Below are 8,974 nucleotides of genomic sequence, written 5' to 3' on the forward strand. Positions count from 1 at the left end.
TTACTAGCATAGTTATGATAGTTTTAAGCTGGACAGAATTCTAAATATGTATATACATGATTTAAATGCTTTATGGGGAAAAGTCACTGGTTTGAGTACCGGGTAGAGGGATCGTACAGTGTATGAGCTTGTACCCTACCATAGCCTCGGGAACTCTCACTTGTAATGATGTCGGGTTTTATATTATGAGGGATTTATATATGTACTATATATACATTACAGTATTGAGAATGTGTAATCTAAGTAACCATTTTCAAATAAGAATATAACTGTTCAGTCACACTGATGTAATATCCTCCTCCTTACTAAGAAGTGTCTCATCCCAATCTTACAACCTTGTTTCAGGAGTTACAAGAAATCGGTCCTAGTCATCTAGAAAGGTTATGGAGCGTAGGGTCTTGTTAGTTAATGTAAGTTTCTGTATGAGTACTGGGTTGTTAGACTGGTAGGCTTTTTGGGAATGTAATACAGTTTATGTTTTACGTACTAATGAATGTATGTAAGGAGCAGTTATATGCTCTGGTATGTATAATAGGATCCATATGAATATTTATGTTTTTCACATTATATATAAGTACAGATCATTATGAAATACCCATATGTCCCTATTTAGGGTGGGTAGTTATGTATGACAGCAGGATTTATATAGGATAGGTCTGTATAGTAGCACTTTGGGGTTGTATTAAGGATCGGAGTGTTACGGTTTGATATCAGGGCCATAGCCAACCAAAAGTGTGATGTGAATTGCGCTGCCTATTTTTGGATATGCTTAGAGCTTAGGTTGCTAGGTTTTGTAGATTATACTATACCAGAGTTTAGGATGTGAGTGTGATTTTCATGTTTAGCCTAGTATACCTGGAGACAAAAATCCATTTGTAGACTTCTGTGCTTTTTTGGATCATTCAAAGGGTTTAGAAAATCATGACAATCTATTGATAGTGTTGTTTCTAAGTGGAAGGGCAGAACTCAAGTAGGAAGGAGAATGTTGAGTTACTAGAGTACGTTCGTACTAGGAAGGTTCCAATGAGAAATGAGTTTTGTAGTCTCGTGATTGTAGCTGATAAGTAGGTTGTTAAGTTTCTAATTGATGTTTCTCAATTGCTTTTCAAGATGGAGTCTAGGGGTATTACTCCCAACGTTGGGGGCAGTAGTAGTGAGGGTGCTGGCCATGAGGCCGGCAGTGACTCTACTAGTGTGCTATGGGACTTCGCTCAACAGCTTATGTCTGAGGTTTTCTAGACGAATAAGGGCCAGGATCGTCCCCTTGCTGAGTTGGGATGCTCTATTGACTAGTTTACACGACTAAAACCTCCTGTCTTCGTGGGGAGTGAGGATCCGATTCGGGCTGAGAATTGGATCAGGGAGATTGAGAAGATTATAGACTTCCTAAACTGCATTGAGAAACAGAAGGTAGCCTTTGCGACGTTTAAGCTAACGAGCACAGGAGATAGGTGGTGGAAGTCAGTTAAGATGCTTGAAGAGCATTGAACTACTCCTATAGTTCTGAAGTGGGCTCGATTCAAAGATCTATTCTTTGAACAGTATTTTCCAGCCATGGTTAAAAATGCCAAGATGGAAGAATTCATGAGTATGGAGTAAGGATATCAGTTAGTCCAACAGTATGCTGTTAGATTTCAGGAACTATCCCGTTTTGCTCCATTCATGATCCCGGACAAGGAAAAGAAGGCTAGGAAGTTTCAGAGGGGCCTGAAGAAGAAGATCAAGAAGCAGACTACGATCTGGCAGATGTGGGAGTTTGTCACTCTGGTTAACAAAGCCACAATAGTAGAGGAGAGTTTGTAGAAGGACCTTAAGGTTTAGGTTTCGAAGAAGAATAGTGGTGGTTCTTCTCAGAGTACTGAAACTACTTCGGCTTGTTCCAAGTGTGGGAGACCTCACTCAGGGAAGTGTTTGTTGGGTTCTGGAGCCTTTTTTCGTTGTGGTAGGATAGGACATTAGAAGAAAAATTGTCGCATGTCAATGAACAGTGGAGCTCCACAACAGCCATATGGAGAAGGTGCTCAGGTATAGCGGGGTGGTCAACAAGGGGGGACAGCCCAAGCTAGGGTGTACTCCCTAACTCCTGGTGACGCAGAGAATGCAGGAGATTTTGTTAGAGGTACCATTTACATGCTTTTCAATAAAGTTGTTATACTATTTGACTTGGGGGCAACACATTCCTTTATCTCCCGAGGATTTGTTAAACTTTATGGAATTAGACTCAACGGTTAGATTATGAACTAGTAGTGGCTACGCCTTCAGGTTTGATAGTCATATGTAGTAAGGTCATCTGTGACCTTCCAGTAGAAATTCAGGAGAGAGTACTACCAGTTAGTTTTGTTGTGTTTGATATGCATGGCTTCGATATCATTCTAGCTGTGGACTGGTTGTCTGCTAGTTATGCCAGTATTGATTGCCACATGAGAGAAGTGGTGTTTATACCTTTAGGGAAGCAGGAATTCAGATTCTTAGGGTCGTGTGTGCACTCCGCGCCCCAAATCCTCTTAGCTTTGTAGGTTAGGAGATTACTTTTGGAGGGATGCTAAGGGTATCTGACATTTGTGAATGACACATCAGTAGGGGAATAGGAATTGGAGGAGATTCCTTTTGTGTGTGAGTTCCCAGATGTGTTCCTAGAGGACTTGCTGGGATTACCTCCAGATCGTGAGGTGGATTTTTGTATAGAGTTAGCTTTAGATACAGCGGCAATATCAAAAGCTTTGTATCATATGGCTCTAGCTCAACTGAGAGAGTTGAAAGAATAGCTTCAAGAGCTGCTAGATAAGAGGTACATTCGATTGAGTGTTTCTCCTTGGGGAGCACCAATGATATTTAAGAAGAAGAAGGATGGGTTGATGAGGATGTGCATCGACTACAGAGAACTTAATAAGGTAATGATAAAGAACAAATACCCGTTACCCAGAATCGATGATCTTTTTGACAAGCGTTAAGGCACGAGGATCTTTTCTAAGATCAATTTACTATCTGGATATCACAAATTGAAGGTGAAAACGGAGGATGTTCTAAAAACAGCTTTCGAAACTCGGTACGACCATTACAAATTTATGGTTATGCCATTCGGCTTGACTAATGCACTTGCAACATTTATGGATTCAATGAACTAGTTTTTCCACGAATACTTAGATTAGTTCGTCGTGGTATTCATTGATGACATCGTAGTGTATTCTAGGAGTGGTGCTTAATATGAAGTTCATTTGAGACTGGAGAAGAAGTTATTTGCTAAACTAAAGAAGTGCAAGTTCTCGTTGGAATAGATTGCTTTTCTATGGCACGTAGTGTCCAAAGAAGGAGTATCGGTGGATCTGAGTAAGATAGAGGCAGTGGTGGATTGGGCGAGACTAAAGAATGTTCAGGAGGTCAGAAGTTTTCTAGGTCTTGCAAGTTACTACCGTCGTTTCTTAGAAGGGTTCTCCAGTTTAGCAGGTCTATTGACACGACTCACGAGGAAGAATGATTGGACTAATGAGTGCGAGCTGAGTTTTTAGGAGTTGAAACAGTGATTGGTTACTGCTCCAGTTATGACCATTCCATCTGGGGATGGTGGATTTGTTATCTACAATGACGCCTCTAAGACGGGTCTCGATTGTGTTCTAATGTAGCAGGGCATGGTGGTTGCTAACACTTCTCGTCAACTCAAAGAGTACAAGAAGAACTACTCAACACATGATATGGAATTGGCAGCTATAGTGTTTGCATTGAAAATCTAGAGTCACTACCTGTATGGTGAAAGGTGCAAGATTTTTACTGATCATAATAGTCTTAAGTACATTTTCACCCATAAAGAGCTTAACATAAGATAGCATAGATGGCTTGAGTTGATAAATGAATATGACTGTACCATTAGCTATCACCCAAGAAAAGAAAATGTGGTAGCTGTGCTCTAAGTTGGAAGTCAGTTGATGCGTCAGTCTCAGTAGTGGGATTTCAGCATCAAATCTGTATGGACCTAAAAAGGTTGGGCTTGGAGGTAGTGGAAGGACATCATTAGGCTATTCTTTCTAGCTTAGTGGTACAGTCAACCTTACGGGAAAGGATCTGAGTCACACAGAAGGAGGACCCAAAGCTGGTTGAGGTTATAGAAGGAGTCCAGAGTGAGTTAAAGCTAGATTTCAGTATCTCTGGTGATAGGATATTAAGGTTTCACAGCAGGAATTGTGTACCCAATGATGCTGAGATTAAATCGGTCATTTTTGAAAAGGTACACCATTCGCTCTACATTGTACATCCTGGTAGTACGAAGATGTAGCGAAATCTGAGGGAATCTTTCTAGTGGTCAAACATGAAAAGAGAGATTGCCCGATTCCTAAAGTAGTACCTGATGTGTCAGCAGGTTAAGGAAGAGCACCAGAGGCCAGCAAAACCACTTCAGCCACTTGATATCCACAAGTGAAAGTGGGAGCACATCTCGATGGATTTTGTGACGGGGTTACCTGTAGTGGTGCATGAGTAGAATGCTATATGAGTTGTAGTTGATTAGCTGACTAAGACTGCACATTCATTCCAACTAGAGTGAGAGCTATTCTTTGAATTGGCTGACTGAGTTATATGTGTGGAAGATTGTACAACTCCATGGTGTCCTTATTTCTATTGTTTTATATTGAGATCCGTGTTTTACATCTCGTTTCTGGAAGAGTCTATAGGATGCCTTAGGATCGTAGCTCATATTTAGTACGTCTTTCCACCCATAGATAGATGGGCAATTTGAGAGGACTATACAGACACTATAGGATATGTAGCGGCTTTGTGTACTGGATTTTGGTGACAGCTGGATACGGTATCTACCGCTTGTCGAGTTTGCATATAATAATAGTTACTAGGCCAGCATAGGGATGGCACCCTACAAAGCATTATATGGTCATCAGTGTCGATCTCCATTGTACTAGGATCAGGTAGGTGAACGGAAGATACTGGGTCCGGAACTGATTCAGCAGGCCTTTGCAAAGGTCGAGTTGCTTAGGGAGAGAATTATGGTAGCTCAAAGTCGGCAGAAGAGTTATGATGATACTTGCCAACAAGAGCTAAGTCCTCAGTATATTGGGCCTTTTAAGATACTGGAAAGGATAGGTTTGATTGCTTATCGAGTGGCTTTACACTTAACATTATCTAGAGTCCACGACATGTTCTACATGTTAGTGGTGAGGAAGTACGTGTCAGTTCCATCACACGTGCTGAGTCACAAACCTCTAGATATCAGTGATGCTTTATCATATGAAGAGGTACCGGTACATATATTAATTCAAAAAGTTCAGCAGTTACGGACTAAGGAAATACCGCTAGTGAAGGTATTATGGCATAACCATGCAATGAAGGAAGTTTCATGGGATTTAGAGTCAGAGTTACGCCAGAAGTATCCGCAGTTATTTTATGATGGTACGTAAGTGTGTATGGTAGTATAGGTGATCCACATTTAAATAGTATGGTCTTCCGGAGAATTTTTTATATGTCTGTAATCTCCCGAAGCATCATGTTGTAACCATGGTATTCCTCCACCATATGTGAGGGAATGTAATAAACTTGGGCCGGAGCCGCTATGTGGGTGGCTACTGACTCTTCAGTAGAACAGAGTTAAAAGATGAGATTATGCTTACAAATGGTTAATAAATTTCGAGGACAAAATTTTTATAAGGAGAGGAGATTGCAGAGAATTGAACCCGTAAATAAGGAAAATAAATAAGAAAGGGGTAAAAAGGGAATAACAGCAGGGTTCGTCGACGAAGGCAGTATGTTCGTCGATGAAGCCCCTTCATTTCTTCGTCGCTAAAGTTTAGAGGGTCATTGATGAAGAGATACCGAGCAAACCAAAGAACATATCCGGATGGGGTTCGTCTATGAAGGTATAGCTTCGTCCACGAACTGAGTGGCTGGCTCGTCGACAAAGGCGCCGCCTTATCGACGAATTTGACTCGGTCAAAGGCTTTATAAATATCATTGTTGGTCTTTTAAGGGTTAAGAAAACCCAAAATCTCTCTCTCTCTCTCTCTCTCTCTCTCTACGACCCTTCGTCGTTCTTCATCTATTTCGACGATTGGAGGTTCTTGCATGGACTATAAGAGGAAACTGTACAATTATAGTGGATCAGATTGTCATTTTGAAGATTTTTGGGATTGTCCCTAAAATCGAGGTGAGGATCTGAATTTGTTTTCAATTTAGTAGATCTATAGTAAATAGGATTATACTGAAGTATTGTTCTTTGGTTTTTAGGTTTTAAGGATTTCGTATCATAGTTTTTTATCAACAACTCGTGTTTTGATTTTTACCTAAAAGGTAAGGGGATTTTTCTACGTCAATGTTTTTAGAAAAGGAAACCATAGGATATGTAGCTTATATTCATATGTACTTATTGACTGCTTATTTGCAAAGTCTTACCGAGTATAAATGTCGATTCTTACCTTGTTCACGATCTTACGATTTTGGCAAAAATTGAGTTTTTCGAATATGATCTCCAAATTTCTTAAACTATTTTATTTGCACTAAAACTAAAGTAGGAGATGCTTGAAACTCTTAATAGCAGCATAAATGATATTTTATGAACCAGTTTATATGAAATATATATATATATATATATATATATGATCAAATAAGTGTGACGTATGATATGAATTGAACCTATACTTATTCGAGATGTATGTATATGAACTATGGGGACTGAAGTCCCAAGTGATTATTAGAAAATGTAGGAAATAGGTACCGGTTAGATACCATGCCAAGCATGAGAAAAGGGTAAAATTGAGAGGTTACGAGCCGGTTTTTACAACAGTATGAATGAAAGTATGCATGAATAAGATTGTGAAAATACTGGAATTGCACAAGTATTATGTTTTAATGTAAATTGTACATAGTATATTGGGATCGTAGTTGGTCTCAATAGTATATGAAGCCTTAAAGAGCTTATATTATGTAGGCTCGGTACCGTTGCCAAAAACAGAGGTATAGTGTGATCACACATAGTTATTGTTTAGTGTGGGTACCTAGTAGTAGGCTTGGTAAGAAGGGTCATTGGTCAAAAGGGATCAAGGTGGTAATGGCCAAGTGGGAGTGCAATGTGTTATGATGACTGATGATACTTGTACGTACAGGGCTCAATCAATATTTTCTTATAGCATAACCCTTGCCATGGGGAGTTACTAGCATAGTTATGATAGTTTCAAGCTGGACGGTGTTCTAAATATGCATATACATGATTTAAATGCTTTACAGGGCAAAGTCACAGGTCTAAGTACCAGGCCGAGGGATCGTACAATGTATGGGCCTGTTCCCTACCCTAACCCCAGGAACTCTCACTTTTAATGATGCTGGGTTTTATATTATTAGGGATTTATATGTGTACTATATATACATTACAGTATTGAGAATGTGCAATCTAAGTAACCATTTTCAAATAAGAATATAATTGTTCAATCACACTGACGTAATATCTTCCTCCTTACTAAGCAGTGTCTCACCCCAATCTTACAATTTTGTTTCAGGAGTTACACCAAATCGGTCCTAGTCGTCTAGAAAGGTTGTCGAGCATAAGGTCTTATTAGTTAACGTAAGTTTCTGTATGAATACTGGGTTGTTAGCCTGGTTAGCTTTTTGAGAATGTACTAAAGTTTATGTTTTACGTACTGATGAATGTATGTAAGGAACAGTTAGATGCTCTGGTATATCTAATAGGATCCATATTAATGTTTATGTTTGTCACATTATATGTGAGTACACATCATTATGAAATACCCATATGTCCCTATTTAGGGCTGGTAGTTATGTATGACAGCAGGATTTATACAGGATAGCTATGTATGGTAGCGCTCTGGGGCTGTATTAAGGGTCGAGGCATTACAAGGCATGCTTTCACTAGCAGAGCTATCACATGATCATTATCAGATACATCATTAGATTTATCAAATGAATCATTACCAGGATTATTTGATAAAGTGGAAGGCGACGAATTTACCTCATCGTCGGTTAAATTTATAAAGCACCACTTTTCTCCTTCATGATCCTTTGAGCTTGAGTCACAATGAGTGATCGCCATTTTTTGCTTGGTTGCTCTATATCTCTTTTCAAGTTCCTCCCATATCTCTTTAGCACTATTGCATACCATAACTTCACTGATTACGCGTGAAAACTGCGTAATTGGGCATTTTAACCCGGTCTTTATGGCTTATATTTTTAATTAAATGCCAAAATTTGTCCAATATTTTAATAAAGTTCCAAAATTATCATTCTTGAGTTTTATTGCACAATTTATAAAGTTTTGGTAATTTTTTGTTGCAAGAAAAATCTCGGAAACCAAAACCGACACCTGTTTGTATTTCGTGCATAACGTTTCCGTCTAAGCTCCGATCGAGACAATTAAAATTTTTGGAGAAAGAGAAAAGGATTATCTACAACTTTCCTATTTTGAGTTTTATGAGAAACGGGCTCCAGTATAGTCAGATTTGCGATGAACAGAGAATGAAAAAAATGAAAAAATATAACAATTCGGGTCGGGTCTCCTATCTGGGTCATGGGTTAGGGCAAGCCTCCTCCCCTATTTATTCGTTTTTTTTCCCCCATTATGAGTGTGCCCTAGCACCATCTCTCTTCTCCGTTCCTTCTCTCCTCTTCTCTTTTTTCCGCTGCCCTCTGCTATCTCTCTCGTTTCAGCTCTGTTTTCCCTTTCCTTCTCTCATTCTCTTCTTCTCTGCTCCTCCTCCTTCTCTTCTTTCATACCTTACTTTCTCCCCCTTTTCTTACCCTTTTCCTCTGTCTTCCCCTTGTCCCCTTGATGCTATACCGCTAGCAACACCAGCCCCAGCCTCTCCTCTTCCTTGCTACACAGCCGTGCACCATCCCCATAGCAGCAAGCCGAGTCCACCACTCCAGCCGGGAGCACCATCCTCAGCAGCCCAGCTCCACAGCAGGGCATAGCAGCCCGAGTACAGTAACCAGATCCTCAGCAACCTAGTTCCACAGCAGGACAGAACAG

This window comes from Malania oleifera, chromosome 7 (assembly GCF_029873635.1).
Source record: "Malania oleifera isolate guangnan ecotype guangnan chromosome 7, ASM2987363v1, whole genome shotgun sequence".
Taxonomy (NCBI): domain Eukaryota; kingdom Viridiplantae; phylum Streptophyta; class Magnoliopsida; order Santalales; family Ximeniaceae; genus Malania; species Malania oleifera.